The 18,237-nt window shown below is 54.1% G+C and overlaps 1 pseudogene; it reads right to left on the bottom strand.

Moving 5' to 3' along the window:
- Nucleotides 1-377: 377 nt before the first annotated feature.
- On the bottom strand, nucleotides 378-17,274 carry LOC149336560 (uncharacterized; annotated as a pseudogene).
- Between the last annotated feature and the right edge of the window lie 963 nt (nucleotides 17,275-18,237).

Here is an 18,237-nt window from a genome sequence, read left to right as displayed (position 1 = left end):
TCAACGCCAAGGATACAGTCACGGGAGCAGTCAGGTAGAACTAGGTAGCTGACAACAAATGCGGAGCTGCGAATTTGGACTCTTGCTGTGCATAGGCCAAGCGGAGTTACGACATGTCCGCCAGCCGTGCGAATCTGCGTGCCGGACCATGGCGTCATTACCTTTTTTATGAAACGCCGCTAGCTTTCCGCTTAAAATCGAGAAATCAGAGCCAGTGTCCACCAAAGCACTAACCTTATAGCCGTCAAGAAGCACGGGTATAATCAGGTTCAGGTACTGCAGTCGTTGCCTTTAAATCGCGATCGGCCGCTGTTCGCGTTGTCGGGGTTCTTGTTCGCATCGATTGCCAGCGGCCTCGCTCCCTGAGGTCACTCTCTTTAGTTTTCCCTGCGGGGGCTTGGCAACCGCCGCTGCGCCATCCAGGAGGAGCTTTCAGGCTGTGGCGAAGGTCGGCGTGGTGATGGAGACCCAGACTACCGCTGGGTAATTGTCGCCATGAGCTGCTGGGCCACGTAGTCCTCGATCTCCTGGTGTCGTTGACCTCTTGGTGGACGGGGCATGTCGATAGGGAACCCCTGCAGCCCAAGCTGTCGATACGGGCACTGGCGATACAGATTACCGTGTTCCCCGCTGTGAAAGCAGAGACGCCGCCGATCTGGAGCGCGCCACAGGTCCGTCTTCCGTTGGGGCGATCGTCGATTGTCCATGTAGTACGTGTCGGGGTGTGCGGAAAACAGCGAGCCTTGACTGGACGGAGGAAACTGCGCCGCAGAGGGCGCAGCACGTCGCAAGGCCTCAGCATACGTTGGCCGACGGCACTCAGTGAGTAAAGGCGACGGGTCAACGGACGAGAACGAAGGTCTCAAGGCTTGAACCTCTTCGCGGACGAGGCTAGCGAGAGAGCCGGCCGTCGGCAGGGGAGTACCGAAAAGCGCCTGGAGCTATTTGCGCACAACGGAGCGGATGAGGTCGCGGAGAAGGTCAGGGTTAGCCCCGAAGGCAGGAAGCGGCTCTCTAAGTGAAGCGGCGAGTACCGGCCTGTCGTAGGTGGTAGACCGCCGCAAGAGAATCTTCTCCATCATGACCGCTTCCCTGAGAAACTCAGCAACAGTCCCTGGTGTACTGCGCACGAGGCCAGCGAAAAGTTGCTCCTTAACGCCGCGCATGAGTTGGCGCACCTTTTATGCGAAGCATACTAGCCGCACAACCGAGCGCTTCCTTGCTGCGCCGCGCGCGGCCGCGTAGCTACCACTTGACCTACATCGGCACACCACGTGATATGACGTCACAACAGCTGTGAAAGCTGGGGCTTAACTCGTGCGCTCGCTTGCGGACGCGCAGCCTCCACCGGCGGCCTAACTCCCGCTCCTTCCGCTAGGGGCGCTGACGTCACAACAGCTGTGAAAGCTGGGGCTCAACTCGTGCGCTCGCTTGAGGACGCGGAGCCTCCGCCGGCGGTATGCTTCGCATCCTAGGCTTAACCATAAGCTAAGCCAGGCCATTTTTTATGCGAAGCATATTAACGTAGGTTTCGGGCCTTCGCGCGACGCCCGGCGGTGGCCGCCATTGACCTTCAAGTGACCTTCAAGTAGGTCACGTGACATGACGTCACGTGATGACGTCACACCGGCTGCAGATGGGGCCTCATATCGCGCCGTCGGACGTCGCCCGGCGGAGGCCTCCACGCTTCGGTTCGCGCCGTGGCGCGCGACGCGGCGGCGGCGCCACCATCGCCGCATCACGTGATATGTGACGTCACGCCAGGGATGAGGCGGCGCGCGCCCGCCGTCGCGTCAGTCTCTGTGCCCACAACTATAGTGCCAAGGCACTATACCACAACCGCGCCAGCGTCTTTGCGCCGGGCGTGTATGCGGTCAAGATGCCTCCAAACGCTAAGGACATGCTGGGCCTCCACAACACGATCGGGGAACTGGTGGAGGCCCACCGACAGACCCAATACATCAGGCTCCCACAAACCTCCACAGGTCGGTATATCCTGGACTCCCTCGGAATCAGAATACCGGCCACGACCCAAACCTCCTCGCCATCCCACGACCCCTTTACCAGGAGCTCCTCATCAGGCCGCTCCCGAGGAATATGCACCCGTCCCACCATGAGCAGCGCCGCAGAGCCCGTGCGAAGGCACTCCATCGAGCGTACGGCCCCGAGCCGGACGCCGTATGGGTGGACGCTGCCTCCACGGGTGATGAAGCGACAGCAGCTGTGGTGGACTCCTCTTTATCCGCCCTTCTCACACTACCTCTCCCTCCAGACACCTCCCCAGAAGCTGCAGAGGAAGCCGCCATTGCACTTGCTATCACACGCACGGAAGCCCGGTACATTTTAAGTGACTCCAAAACTGCGATTTTAAATTTTGCTCGAGGCCGAGTTCATGTCCCTGCTTTTGGCATACTGGACTCGCCCGATGCAACCCCGCCCCGACATGTGGAGCTGATATGGGTGCCCGCGCACTCCGGGAATCCCGGAAACGAGGCCGCCAACCTTTTAGCCCGAGGTTCTTTAAACCGGGCTCAGGTGGCCTCGCATCGGGGATTCACGAAGGAGCGCATGCACACATTCAGTGAGCTGACCCAGGCATACAGATCCTCCCGCCAGCTCTACCCCCCGCCGCTCCCCTCCCTAGATAACAGACACGCAACACTCTGGCGCAGACTACAGACACACTCTCTTCCCTCACCCCTTACCCTAGCCCACTATCATCCCTCCTTCCCCACTCCAGCATGCGCCCTATGCCCAGAACCCTTCGCCTCTTCCCTCCACATCATTTCCCTCTGCCCGGCGGACCCTCCCCCGCGGGACCTGGAGAACCTCAAGACCTGGGAGGACTGGGAGACCCTGCTGCGCTCGTAGGACCCGGCCGTGCAGACCATCGCAACCGGCCGGGCTGCCAGTGTTATGGACCTTAGGAACATAAACACTTGAGTGCAGTGAGGTCGTGCGGGGACCCTGGGGCGTGCCCCGAATTCCTTGTACAATAAAGTTTTTTCTCTCTTTCTCTTCGCATCCACTGGGCTTAACCTTGATAAGCCTCCAATTTTTTATGCGAAGCATATTGCTAGAGCTACCAGCCGTCGCCGTGGGACCCCCACGTGACACCGTGACGTCACACCACGTGACACTGTGACGTCACACCACGTGACCATGACGCCAAACCACGTGACACCGTGACGTCCCAACACGTGACACCGTGACGTCACACCAAGTGACATCGGATGAGAGAGCCGGCCTCCACGTCGAACTGTGTTTCAACCAGTGCGGACAGTGGTGTATCGACTCTGGTTCAAGAGTTCAACTGTGCTTCAATCAGTGTGGACGGTAGTGAGTGTAGTATGTCGACTCGTTTGGAGCGTCGGAATGCCTATAGATGACAAAGGCGCGCCATGGAATCCTCTGAAGAACGAGAGCACCGGCTGGAAGAGCGTTGTTTCTAATACAACCACTTGAATGTCCTTGTGTCTCATATTATAAAGAGAAGTTTATTGACTTCCAAACGATCACGACAAAAATCTCTGCCTCTCCCGTAACCGAGAGTACAGTAAGCATGAAATGTTTACGGGCCTAATGTCATCTCGGAGGACACCCGAACCGCACCGTACAGGAAGGGAGGAACGCCACCACCCGTTCAGCGCGTTGCCTTGCCATTTGAACCCAACGTTTCTTAAAGAAAGGAAATGGCGCAGTAATTCTCTGCCATCTCGGTGGACACCCGAACCGCACCGTAAAGGAAGGAAGGAACGCCACCAGCAGTTCGGCGCGATGCCTTGCCCTTTGAACGCAGCGCTTCTCCCCCGGGCCCCTGTGCGCCTGCGCGGCTTTGCTTCGATGCGCGAAGCCCCTAAGAGATCACGTATGACAACGAAGTGTATCGTGGCATTTATGTGCTTTTTGCACGCGTTATTAGAAATCGGAAATTATAATTCCGTGCATTATCAAACGCTCAACGCGACTGATATCTTGATAAACATTGAGCAGGCACTGGCACGAGTTATTTTTTGTGACTCGTTTGCAGACCAACCGGCGCATGCAAGCGCCGGTTACTAAACCAAGCTAAGCCCTAATATGCTTCGCATTCCCCAGGCTTAGCCAAGCTGAGCCTCAGCAGTTTTTATCTTCGGGCATGGCCGGGTCAGCTCGCCGGAAGAGCCGCGTCATATCCTCCACGTACAGGGTCGTCCACTCTAAGTACGAAGACGGCGCAGCGTGGCCGCGCTCCGCGGGGCGCGAGCGCATCCGGCGTGGCCGCGCATCGAAGCTCTGTGGCGCAGGCGCACACGGGCCTGCAGGCGGTACTTAGCGTCGTCTGCTACAGTGCGGGCGCGCACAGTGCTTACTGTGCGGTGAAGCGCACCTAACTCTCTGCATGATTACAGCGCTCTTGTGCACCGAGACAGCACTGCGGGAAAGGTCACTAACTGCCCCCTCGTTGTCGCTGGTTGCGCGTATGACAACCCAGCGGCCTCTCGTCTCAGTGCCACGATGTCGGGGATATGCATGTATTGCTGCAAAATTTTCATTTCAGGTTTGAATTGATTTGGTTTATGGGATTTAACGTCCGAAACTGACAGACCACAAGGACGTTATAGTCGAGGGCCCTAGGTTATTGTCGACCCCAAGGGGGCTTTTAACGTGCGCTGACATCCACCAGCACATGGGTGCCTTGCGTTTCGCCTCCATTGAAACGGGACTGCCGTGGCCGGGATCATACTCTAGTCCCTCGCCTCTGTAGTCGGGTGGTGGTGGTGGTGAAAAACTTTAATCAAAGAGAGCTCGAGGGTAAAAAAAAAACCCTGCTGCATGGTCGGTATCCTTAGTCCGGGACACCGCATGACGAGTCCCCGTCTCGCGCCCGCTTGACCGGAGCCGTTTTGGACTCCAGTGTGGAGCAGTTGAGGAGGGCAGTCTCCCATGCCTCTCGGGTGGGGGTGGGGGAGGGGGGAAGGTGAGGATTCTGAGTACATGCCCACACCATGTGAAAGATATCGCAGATCTCTCCACAGTGCGGGCAGCGCCCATCTGTGTTCGGAACGAAGTGTTTTGCTATTGCAGGACAGAGAAGGGTCCCTGTCTGCCGGCGCCGCAGAGTTCGCTCCTCCGCCTTACTCAGCCCCTTGGCAGGTGCCGGGTAGAGACGGTGGCCTTCGCAATAATAAATTAGGATTTCGCGGAACCGCAGAAGCGGTTTATGAGCTTCTGAGCCAGGAGAGCTAGGATGAGGAGCCCGGTGTGTGAGCGCTCGGGCGGCCGCATCAGCGGCCTCATTGCCTCGTAGACCCTGGTGGCCAGGAGCCCAGATCACTTTTGTGCGAGTTAGATCGGCGAGAGCGCGTCTTAGAATTTGCGAGGCAAGAGGTGATATTTCGCCTGCAAGATAATGTTCACAGGCCCGGCGAGAGTCTGTGATAACCGTTTTCGATTTTGGATCGGCGGCAGCGAGAGCTAATGCGACTTCCTCCGCTCGTGTTGAATTTGGGGCCCGAAAAGATAGCCCATCTACATTCATTCCCCGGTGGACTACGGCAGCCGTGAAGAATCCCGCGGGCGACGGCCCTGTGATGTCCACGTAATAGACGCCCTCTCTATAGCCATATTGCCTCTCAAGCGTGCGAACCCGCGCTTGTCGTCTGCCTTCATGTGAAGCCATATCCATGTTGCGCGGGAGCGGAGCGACCAAGAGCATGTGGCGCCACAGCACCGGGATGTTTTCCGTCCCCTCTGGTATGCATGTGTGTTGGATGTGTAAGCGGTTTAGCAGGCGGCGCCCAGGCACCGTCTGCTATAGCCGCGTATATTGGTTCACGAGGTGGGCCTCCCGCAACTCCTGATAGGAGTTTACCACTCCCAACGCCTTCAGTTTGGCGTTGGAGGTAGCCATCGGGAGGTCCAGTGCTCGCTTTGTTGCCTTCCTGATGATGGGGTCAATGCGCTCGTCTTGTTGTTTGGTGGTGCGTAGGTACGGCACGGCGTAGAGGATCCGGCTGGTCACGAAGGCATAGGCGAGCCGTAGCGCGTCCCTGCCCCGCAGACCACCCCGCTTGTTGGAAACACGGCGGATCATGCGCCCTACCTGTTCACCTATGCTCTTGAGTTTCGCTATAGTAGAGTCCGGCCTAAGATTGTTATTGATGAACAGACCCAGGATCCGGAGCTCCGCCACTTCTCTGATGGGACCGCCCGACAGCGATATGTGTAGAGACGTGTTGTCCTTGTAGTTTGTCCTGACGTGTAGAAGCTCTGATTTGGCGGGAGCACATTGGAGACCACAGTCGGCAGCATATGCTTCGACTATGGAGGCGGCCTGCTGAAGGCGGTCCTCCATCTCCCCAAGGCTCCCCTCGGTGGTCCAGATTGTAATGTCGTCTGCGTAGAGTGCGTGTTTTATGCCCTCCACCTGAGCCAGTCGGCCGGGCAGGTGCATCATGGCGATGTTGAAAAGGAGCGGTGATAACACCGCCCCCTGTGGTGTACCTCGTGTACCCATAGAGTACGGGCCGTATTCCTCGTCCTCGATCCGGAGGAGTGCCTGACGCGCAGAGAGGAAGTCTCTGACATAGGCGAAGACCTTCGCCCCGCAGTTAGTGGTGTTCAAGTTAGAGAGTATGGTGCCATGTTTAACATTGTCAAACGCCCCCTTAAGATCGAGGGCGAGAATGGCCTTGTCGTTTTGTTGCATGGCTGTGGGTATAGTATTATGTCCCTGTGTAGTTGGAGTAGGACATCCTGTGCAGACATGTGCGGGCGGAACCCGAACATAGTGTCTGCAAAGAGGCCCTTACCCTCCATGTATGGAGAGAGGCGATCCCGAACCATCGTCTCCATGAGCTTTCCCACACATGAGGTTAATGAGATGGGTCTCAAGTTGTCCGTAGTCACGGCTTTACCTGCTTTGGGGATGAACGTTACAAGCGATGTTTTTCATTCGAGTGGGAGCGGACACCCATCCGAGAACTGATTTATGTATTGTAGCAAATGGAGGTATGCAGAGTCGGAGAGGTTCGCCAACAGTTTCACTGTTATGCGATCCCGACCCGGGGCCCCACCTCGGCGCATTTTAGCCAGGGCCGCCTTAAGGTCATGCAACTCAAAAGGGGCGTCTAAATCCTGATTTGGCTTGCCGGAGTACGTGTACTCGGGCCCAACCGGGTCATTTATGCGGCAGAGATACCTGTCGCACAAAGTGTCCGCAAGTTGCGCCGTCGTACCTTGGTACCCGTGCAGAGCCCGCCGGAGCTGTTTTTGCGTCTCCCCTTTCGTTTGAGAAGGGTCGATGAGGCTGCGCAAGAGACGCCAAGTCCCCTTCGAGCTCATCTGACGCGCTGCCGAGTTGCAGCGTTCTATCCAATTGGTGTCTGTGAGCTGGGCGGCATATGCCGCAGCCTGCTCCGTAAGTTGTGCAATGCGAGCTCTAAGCTTGCGATTCGTCTTGTGTTTCTTCCATCGTTTTGTTAAGCTCCGGCGTGCCTCCCACAGATGCAGGAGGTGATTGTCCACTGCGGGGATCTCGTCGGTGGTGTGAAGTGTTTGCGTGTGTTGTTTCTGTATGTTGGTGAACTGTGTTGCCCACTCCGCATAGCCGCCGGAGAATAGTACCGGAGGGACGTCCTGAGTTCGAAATTGGTGCCAATTGGTTATTTTCGCCTGGCCCCATTTTTTACGGGCTGCCTTCGCCAAAAGCGTGATGCGGAGAAGGCAGTGGTCGCTGCCCAGGGTATCCCCCAGGTTCTCCCATGTGGCGTTTGTAGTGTTCCTAACCAGAGATAAGTCAGGACACGTGTCACGGGTGACCGAGTTGCCCACACGTGTGGGGCAAGACGGATCCGTGAGCAACGTAAGACGAAGGGTGGAGATGAGCTCCGCCAGCTTGCGCCCCATGGATTTCTCGAAGTGATAGCCCCAGTGTAGACTGGGTGCGTTGAAATCCCCAATGATCACCAGGGGTTCGTTGTCAGCCGATTTGAGAGCACGATAGAAAATTTCGCTGAAAGTAACACGCGGCTTATGCGGGGGGCAATACACATTAAGCACATGTATTGACGGGTCGCGGCGCCTGAGAGGCAGAACCCTTACCATGGTGTATTCCTGCTCAGTCTCCAGATCAAGATCGACCTGAATCGCGGTGTATGCTTTATGCACCAGGATGCAGGTCGAGGGGCCCCCCTGAAACGAGCTATACCCCGAGAATTTAGCATCATTGCCGGGCTCTTGCAAAGCAAGAAACGCCGGCATGTCGCCAAGGGACTGCAGGTAGAGCTGGAGATGTGACCGTTTTTGCAGGCTCTGAAACTCCTGCAGTTCCATTGAGTAATTTCGAATTGGTCTAATTTTTTAGCTTTCTGAGAAGGTTTTCCAGCCATATTGATGTTTTTATTTTACGGTGCTGGGTAGCCACTCGGTTCGGGGGCCGGCGCAGCCCCAGGTAGGGGTTGCATCAACGCCGCGGCTATCGGGCCGGAACCGCTTTCTTCCGCTGCCTGTCGAGGAGCTATTTTACGTTTTAGCTGCGGGGAGTCGCAAGAGAGAGAATTTTGTATTTGGGAGCTGACCTAGGGCTGCATCGCCTTAAGGACAGAGTCAGTCACCTGGGCCGCAATGTCGGGAAGCATTGCAACAAATGCGGACCTGAACATGTCTTGAAAGGACTCGCGGACCGCAATCATAATTTGGTTCGGGAGCGCTGCCACCCGCTCCTCCAACTGCTCGGCTTTACGCTCCAGGGCCTCGAAGCGGCCGGCGTCCGCAGGGGCCGAATCGACCACCGTGTCCGCGGTTTGCCGCCAGACGCTAGTTAGGCAAGATGATACTGAGGATCCGTCATCACTATCCTCGGGCTCAGCGTCCTGCATGGGCTCGGACTGCCCGGCCTGCTTAGCTTCTAATTCTTGAATTTTGCGGGCGAGAATTTGATTTTGGCGCCTGAGCTCCTCTACCTGCCGCTGTAGGGCGGATTCGGTGGGGGAGGGAGGGGGGGTGGGCCCAGAGACTAACCCACTCCAACTGCTCACCTGATTTTGGCGTGGTACCAGAGGTGGGAAATCCTCCGCTTTCAGGACCGGTGGCCTCGTCGGGTTCCCGGACTTCACAAATTTTGGCGGCCCGGACAGGGCCTTCTTGGGTTCGGGCTTGGGCCCCGGAGCCTGCTTGGGTCCGGCCTGGGCGTCTGGGCCTTTTTGCGTGCCGCCGTCTGCTTCTGCTTTGGGGTGGGTGGGGGTCCCGGCTTGATGACCTTGCGGTACTTGCCCGCGCAGCCAGGCGTTCCTGTGGGATGGCTGCCTTTGCAGATGAGGCAGCACGGGGAGCATTGATGTTCAGCTGGGCCACCGTCAGGAGCAGCAGCAACCTGAGCCCCGCAGCGTTCACAGCGTCCAGGCTGCGGCCGCGGGCAGGCGTCGGCCCGATGCCCCACCGTGCCACAGCGAGGGCAGGCAGGGATCGTTTTCTTATAGAAGCGGACCGGGAGACGCTCGCAACTATAAAGCACGGTCCGCGACACCCTTGTCCCCACAAAGGTGACCACAGCAACTTGCGTTTTGCCCAGTTTGCACACGGATACTACGTTGGGGTCCTCACTGAGTTTTTTCTTGACAGTCTCAGATGTCTCGTCCGGGGAGACGATGATGACGCCCTTGCAGAATTCGCCGGAGAGCTTAGGGTGGCCCCGGAATAGCAGCTTGCGGCCTCCGATCGGCAGCATGACGTCCCGGAGCAGCTTCTCCGCAGCTTCCACTGATTACAGTGTGCACACGAGCACATTTTGCTCCCACACGGGCCACACTGCAAGCACCACACTTGCAGCGTCCCCGAGGATGCTGCGAATGGCAGCGCCGGCTTTTCCGGGACCTTAAGGTGGCCTTCAGGTCGATGGTTTCTCGTGGCTTAAGCACCGCAATGATTTCGTCTTTCCCGATGCGGGGCGTGTGTTGCGGCCGCCACCGGGGCTGTTTTGCTTGTTGCACAGCTGCATATTGCGCGTTGCCGCCCTGCACATGTGCAGAGCGTCCCGCCACCCGTTGCTGGCCGGCGTTCGTGTTGGCGTCCCTGGAGGCCTTAGTCTTCCTGCGTCCGCGCCATACGCGGACCATGTCTTGGAGGTATTCCACCTCGCTGGGAAGAGGCTCTTCATGTTGAATGGTTTCCATGTTAACGATCCCTATGGAGGTGGGATCGTATCCGGTGACTTCGCCTTGGACCGCCATTGCCGAGGAATCCCAGAGGAAACCCCGAACGCAGCCGGCGCAGGCCTTGCCACCGTCAGGCTTAGCGCCGCAGAAATGGGGCGAGGTCTTCAAAGCACTGAAAATGGAACAAAATTCAGCGCACCTCGGCAAAAGTGGTGTCCACGGATGCCGCTTAGGTTGCCGGAGACGATGGTGCCAAGCTTTCTACGGGAAAGAGTTGAGGACCGCAAATAACAGCGATCATTGGTAGAGCCGACGTGGCGTGCAACCGCTCGCGCTGCCTGCCGACGGCGTTCCTCCTGTAGTCGGGTGGTCTCCACTGATCCAGCTCGGCGAACCACTTTGAGGTCTTGAATGCACTCTGAAAGTCGCGTGCGTTATGGATCAAAGCTTTATTTTCTACGCGCACTGGTTAAGGCTTATGGGATGTTTTACAGCAGTAGCTGTTAAGTTGCGGGACAGAGATTGCGCCGGGCTTGCTTTTCTAGGTCCGAGTGGTCCTATATTTAGCCTAGCGCGAAAAAGTTCGCGGATGGCTTGATGGTGCTTCAAATTTTATTAAAGTACTTATTGAAATAACAAGAACGTCTTATGAGTTTGAAAAGAAATCGCAATTACGTTTAAAACATCAATCAATTTTGGTTTACACCCCAATCATTTCTTAACTGAGCAGGCTTAGCGAGTGTTTTGTTTTTTGTCTGAAGCTCATGCCACCAGCCGCAGGACATTAAGTGTTGTGCTTAAACACTGATAATGGGTCTGGATTTCTTTCTTCATTTCTCGCCCGCCGCAGTCGCTCTCCTCGTCTCCGCTAGCGCTTTTCTAGTGACATTTTTTGTTTCGTACGTGGTGGAACGTAACGCAAATGAAAAAGGAACGAAATAATCAGAAGAAGAGGGCTTCGAAGCCCATGGGCTGTCAGCTGCGACTCACGAGGTGCTTGATGCCGACGATAGCGATAAAGGAAACGCAGCCGGCACTCTCCTTCTCGGGGAGTTAAACAATTCCTGAAACTCAATACCTAGCGCCAGAGGCCCCGCTCTGGGAGACAATAGGAACGGAAGAGACAATATGAAGATTCGAGGACAAGTCGGATAGAACTGAAGTCAAAGAAAGCTCGGCCGTATTCGAGATCGGCGCACACAATTGTTGCAAAACCGAAAATAGTCTGCAGCCAAAACGTTTCTTGGCATTTGATCGAGAAGCAAATTGGAAAGTAAATAATAACTCTACGTAACTTTAAGTAAAAATTAAATAAATTTTTTCGATTCTTCTGGGTTCCTTAATATAGTCAAACATTAAAAAGCTGATTTCGTTTATTGTTTTAATTGGTCGGCGTAGTTACATTGAAGGTGGCGCCCATTTTTATTGCGCAAGCAGTATTACGACAGGTTTCAGCCCTTCGCGTCGGGGCGGCCGCGAGGCACGTTTGACCTTGAAGGGCGGCGCGAGGCACGGCGCACTACAGCTGCAGCCGCGCCGCTACCGAATGGAGGCGCTGCCCTCGCCGCGCTCTGGCCAGCTGCGAATGTGGAGAGGAAGCTGGGAAGAGGGGGGAGGGGTATAAAACGCGTTCCCTCGCTTGCCGGCGCCGTCGTTATGCCGCCTGATAAAGAGAAAGGGAGGCTACGTTGGCTTGACGAAGCCAGGAAACAAGCACTGGCTTCGGAGGCAGATGAAGAACGCGAACAGCGCCTTGCAAAGCGGCGCGCTCAAGACGCTGCTAGACGGGCGCACCGCGTCTCTATCTAAACCGAATCGTCTACAACCGCTGATGATCCTGAATGGAATGCTATGGATGCTTACGCAACCTACCAGGTTTAACCAAAGCTAAACACCAGCAAATTTTTTACCTCCTGCTCTGAATGTTTAAAATTTTACCGTAGTACAGACGCCGAACGTGCTGGCTGTCCTCTCTAGGCGTAGCAAGCATGGTGAAGTTACAGAACACATTCAAATGTTGACATCGCGGCAACACAGTCATCATCGCAAACGACAGCCGACGGCATGCTTGCAACCCCCCACAGAACGTGTCACTGCACGGCCGCACAAAAAACAAGCACAAAAGAACAAAGATTTCATCGATTGTGAACGAAGGACGGGGCCACTGACTGTCACTATCCTTTATTCGCAGGCTTCCACGAATTACCTGACTGAGCTCAGTAGTGGGTGAGCTCGCCTCCAGAGTCTATCACAGCCTGCATTCTGTTCTGCAGGCTGCTGTAGAGAGACCGGAATATATCCGTGTTAGTTCTAAGCCGCTCCCATTCCTCTTTGACGGCAGTCCATAGCGCGTCCGCTGAGAGGACACGGAGCTCTCGGCGGGCCAAGGCGAACTTCTTGTTGCCCCAGATGTTTTCTATTATGTTGAGGTCCGGTGACTGTGGAGGCCATTCCAGTACTGCAACGTCGCGGAGCTCCAGAAACGCGGCCACCTTCTTTGACGTGTGGATGGGGGAATTATCATGCTGAAAAATAAAATCATTATCAGCGAATGGTCCTCCAGCAAGATATAGAAGCATCACATCGTCCAGGATGGCACAATAAGTGTCTCCGTTCAACCGGCTGTCAATTCGAACCAGGGGTCCTAGACCTTCAGCTGTCATAGCTCCCCAAACGCTGACAGCAGAGCGGCCGCTGGCTGCGACTCGCTGCATATACTCTGGCACATACCTAGAAAAAATGAAAACTTTTGTTGGCATTGGTACACAAGCAGTTACAACCGCTAAGCTACAAGGAACCAGAATTAAATAAGTTCATCCTTAAGCGTTGTTTGATGGGAAGCAGAAATATGCTGATATAAATAATTTGTTTTGCCAAACTGTAGTTGGGTTTTTTTTCGTAATATACGCGATTTACGAAAAGCCGAAGATTAGGGCAGTGCGAAAATTACACTTGTCCAGAATCAGCCTAAAAACGTAAAAATGCTCCTTAGTTTTATTATACCATTGGGCAGCCAATAACGGTGGACGAAATCTGAGTTCGCACTTTCTAGGATACGATAGCCTATGTAATTATCCTTACCGACAGTTCTCGGGCCGCCAAACTCGCTGCCTCTGGTCCCATCTTGTGGTGAACGCTGACTCGTCCGTAAACACCACCTTCGCCCAATGCTCCTCGGACTATTGCTGATGCTGCCGGGCAAATTCGAGGCGTTTTTGCCGGTTGGCCGCCCTCACAACTGGCTTCTGAGCCGTGGTTCTTGATTTTAGCCCTGCCTCGTAGAGACGACGCTTCACTGTGGTGTTTGAAACCCATGGAAGCCCGACGCAGTTCTTAGTCTCGCCCACACTCGCAGTAGGCTTGTCGACCGCTGCCGCAACAATGGCCATGTCGTCCTCCTCGGTGGTGACTCTTGGGCGGGCTTTCCGCGGAGCATCCTTGTTTCGTTGCTCTTCCCTGTAGGCTTTAATTATCCGGTTGATGGTCGAGAGTGGCCTACTTCTCAACTCGGATATTTTTCTTTGTGAGTATACGCTTGCAAACTTAAATCTACAATGCGTCTTCTGTCGCATTCCGGTACACGAGACATGGCTAACTTCCCGTGCGGGCAACTAAAAATGCGGCGACCCCACGCTGCCACACCGTTTTTATTGCAGAGGGGCATTGGAAACAAGCGACAATAGAGAGTTTTAGTATTGAGTGCTTTGCGTAATTGCGTGCATAGCGGAATAACGGGTCTGGACTGCGCATGCGCAGAACGGTAACGGAGAAATAGCGTTAGCGTACGAACGCAATTTTCAGAAGTTACCGTTACGGCAGTTGCGGCTTTTGAGCCCTTAGCGTGAAAACATGGAGGCGTCCTTCCAAGCCAGAGCCGCCCGCTTCAGCCAATTCAGCAGTCCTTGCGATTCCCGTCGGCATGTTTACCGGCAACTACTGATGTAGTTGCTTTTCTCTATGACTTACCTTGCTTCGACGATAAAGTATAAGCTGCCATTCAGCTCAGTTTTTGAGCTACGCACTCGATTCTGGAGCGCGCAACATAGAGTTTCTTACTATTACCTAGAGGGAAAGCTGGCAGCCCATCTATGGGAGTTTGCATGGCGACCCCTCGAGACCACTTCAGCCACCATGGGCGCTCAAAGCATCATGGGGCGGTGAGCTACTTGTTGTGGAACTGCAACTTTTGGCCAAAAAATAATAGAAAAATTAAGCTGTTTGATAACTACAAACGTCCTAATATTCAATATCTTGTCTAATGATTGCAACAAACGAGCAGAAAAGCATTTAAGTGCAAAGTTTGCCCAAAATAACAGATGACTAGCTTTCCTATTGGCCAAGTGATGAACACTAAAAAAACTAATATTGCGTAATTAACAAGCGCACTTTAAAAAGTAAATATGTTCTAAAAAAAAATGTTGTTGCTTAGATACTTTAAGAGGTTTTTTAATGACATTTCGGAAGAGTAAAACCTTTTATTGGCGTCGTGTGTCGTCGCGTTTTCACTACTATGGCTTTTGCACACTGCGTTCGCGCGAAAGTCGTCTGCGCACACACGGGCAGCGTTTTTGGAATGAAACATCTTAGTAATAACACTCCGTGTTCCCGAAAAACTACGACTGTGCCGCAACAAGTAGCTCACCGCCCCATGATGCTTTAAGCGTCCATGGTGGCTGAAGTGCAGCGCCGCCAGCTTTCCCTCTAGGTAATAGTAAGAAACTCTATGGCGCGCAAGCCTAATTGGACCTCCAGCTGCACTGCTACCGTCTGCAACTGCCCGCAACGCAGCCGAAACCTAGCACAAACGTCCGGAACAAAACAAAAATAGATTTTGAGCTTTTTCGCGGTGTTTTATGGACTTAAATGATGTAAAGCGAGTTTATATCGAATTTATAGTAGTTTTTTTAACATTACACGTCATGTGATGGCAAATATTCTTGCTCGAACGGCTTGTAGTGAACATTGCCTTGACTAGATGGCGCCACTGTTTTACGTTTTTTATTTCGATTTATTTAAACTTCAGAGTCATTTTGCAGACGAAAATAAGCATTACAGTAATAACTCGTTTAAAAAACTCGGAAATATTATACTTTAGCTAGTTAGCGGCAGTTCGACCATTTTAGAAGGACCGTTCGCATCCATGTCTAGCAGGTGGCGTTTAACGTTTTCAGAACGCTATACTAAAACTGTCTGTGGGGATAAGTTGTTTGCGGTACGCTAACGTAATTTCCCTTAAGTCCGCTATCACGCTAACGCTATGCTAAAACTCTCTAATGTGTAAGAGAAGTCGCAAGGATGACTGAAAAAACTGATAGCGTGACGTTATGTCTGCCGATACAAATATGCTGAGCCAGCAACGTCTGGTGGCTCGACCTTTCGCTCATCATTCGAGAATGGTTCGCTCGGGTAGACCAGCCACCTAGCCAGACAGTCATTTCAAGCAGAGTATCAGCCTCACTTCCTGATGAAATATTGGAATGCTCAGCCTAGCATGGACGGACAGCCGATACACCTTGCAAATGACTGAAGTCGGACCTGTACTGCTGTTGTACTGCATGCTTTTAATATCACATTTAAATCTACGGCACTGCCTTTGCTCAAGGAAAAATTAATGAACCCCAAGCATCTCTTAATACCACCGTTTGTTTGTTTGTTATTTGTTTGTTTATTGGAGTTTAACGTCCCAAAGCGACTCTGGCTATGAGGGGCGCCGTAGTGAAGGGCTCCGGAAATTTCGACCACCTGCGGTTCTTTAGCGTGCACTGAGATCGCACAGTACGCGAGCCACTAGAATTTCGCTTCCATCGATATTCGGCCACCGCGGCCGGGATCGAACCCGCGTCTTCCGGGTTAGCAACCGAGCGCCGTAACCACTGAGCCACCGTGGCGGGGCTCATACCACAGTTTTGTGCAAGGCTATGGAATTATGGAATATATGTTACTCCACTGTGTGCCACAGAAGACAGAACATAAACGACAGGATAGGGGCGAAACTTCTAACTTAAATGATGACGCATCAAGCCGGAGAAGCTTTCATAAGCAGTCGAAAAAGGAAGTGATGGGCGTCTGACACTGCGAAGATGGGAAAAGTAAAATTTGGGAGATGCTTTAACTCCGCCTTAAAGGGTATGACCTTGAGCGGCGGTCTCATTTCAATGGAGGCGTAACGCAAGGAACCCGTGTGCTGTGGGATGTCAGCGCACGTTAAAAACCCATGTGGTCGACAATAACATGGGGCCCTCGACTATAACGTCCCTTGTAGTCTGTCAATTTCGGACGTTAAATCCCATAAACCAAATCAATTCAAACCTGAAATGAGAATTTTGCAGCAATACATACATATCCCCGACATCGTGGCACTGGGACGAGAGGCCGCTGGGTTGTCGTACGCGCAACCAGCGACAACGCGCTGCAGTTAGTGAGCTTTCCCGCAGTGTGTCTCGGTGCACACGAGCGCTGTAATCATGCAGAGAGTTAGGTGCGCTTCACCGCACAGCAGGCAGTGCGCGCGCCCGCGCTGTAGCAGACGACGCAAAGCACCGCCTCCAGGCCCGTGTGCGCCTGCGCCGCAGAGCTTCGATGCGCGGCCGCGCCGGATGCGCTCGCGCCCTGCAGAGCGCGGCCACGCTGCGCCGTGTTCGTACTTAGAGTGGACGACCCTGTACATGCTTACAGTCTCAATCGGCATCTGAATGCGAGACTGCAAAGCCCGTTCAGCCCGTTCTCGACGATCCGTGCTGGTGTAGGTCTCCAGCAGGTGCCGGCGGAACTCGTGCCATGATGTTAAAGCGCCTTCTCGGTTTTCGTACCAGGTACGTGCACCATCTTCAAGGCTAAAGAAGACGTTTCGAAGCTTGGCGGCGTCGTCCCACTGGTTGAATGAGGCCACGCGTTCAAACTCGAGAAGCCAGTCTTCTACGTCTTCGAGCTGACTGCCGTGGAATGGTTTGGGCAGTCGCGGATTCTGCAAGGTGTAGTACGGTGCAGCTTGCATGGCAGGTCGATGGGTGGGTGCTCTGGCAGACTCCAAAGACCCGTGTTCGGGAGGTAGGCCTTGGTTTCTCCTGCTAGCGCAGTGCACAGGGGTGTACACGAGCGAAGGACTGGAGCCCAGGTTATCCGGAGGAGTATGAGACATATACGGGGATCTTTACCCAGCACCTCCACCAAAATATCTAACGGAAGATAGGGCGACTGGTCGCTAACCAGCAGAATACGGCAGCCAGCCAGCCAGCCCGAGACACTTAACGTCTTCAACGTCTTCGACTTCAACGTCTTCGATGACACTTCAGCGCCACCTGAGAACACCAGGTGGCAATATGAAGCAGAGCTCTAAGACTCGCTTCATTGCACAATGCACGCGCTTCATTACACCAGCTGATGCGGGGGGCCAGTAGAGGGCCTAGAAGTGATACCCCGTTAACGGTAAATGAATAAAACCACAAAATTGGTAGACGACTAGGACAGTCGGTAATACGAAATTTCAACGCAGCTCTCCCCACGCCACCTGCCAAAGCTTACGCTGCTAGCCACCCTCCGGGATCTTCCTGTGGCAGCCACCTTCGGGTTGTCCGTTCCTACGCTTTCGCCGTGGCAGGTGGTGTTTCGCACTTCTACTACCTGCCATGGTTGTCAGGTGTTGTGGTATGGCAACGCCAACACAGGCGACTACGATGAGGAATCCATGAACAGGGGCTAATTAGTTGGTTGCGAGGAAAGGAAATGACGCAGTAACTGTCTCACATATTTCGATGGACAACTGAACCGCGCCGTAAGGGGAGGGTTAGGGTGGAGTTAAAGAAGGGAAGGAAGAGGTGCCGAAGTGGTGGGCTCCGAGATAATTTCGACCACATGGGGATCTTTAACTTGTAGTGACATCGCGCAGCACACAGGCCGCGCGTGCAACAAAATGCGGCCGGCGCGGTATGGTTTTAACCCGGGTACTCCGGCTCAGTAGACGAGCGCCTTCAGGGGTAGGGAGGCGGATATCTGTGTTTTAAAAAGCATGTTAAACCCATTTCATTATTCGTGCCCCATATAGCTAGGGTTAATAGGTTTGGTAAAGCGCTACGAGGAAAACATGCATCCCTCCGCCAGCACC

The sequence above is a fragment of the Amblyomma mixtum genome, chromosome 7 (assembly GCF_055824585.1).
Source record: "Amblyomma mixtum isolate Tamu chromosome 7, ASM5582458v1, whole genome shotgun sequence".
Classification (NCBI taxonomy): domain Eukaryota; kingdom Metazoa; phylum Arthropoda; class Arachnida; order Ixodida; family Ixodidae; genus Amblyomma; species Amblyomma mixtum.
Note: the sequence above shows the minus strand (reverse complement) of the source record. Positions and strands in the feature narration are given on the sequence as shown.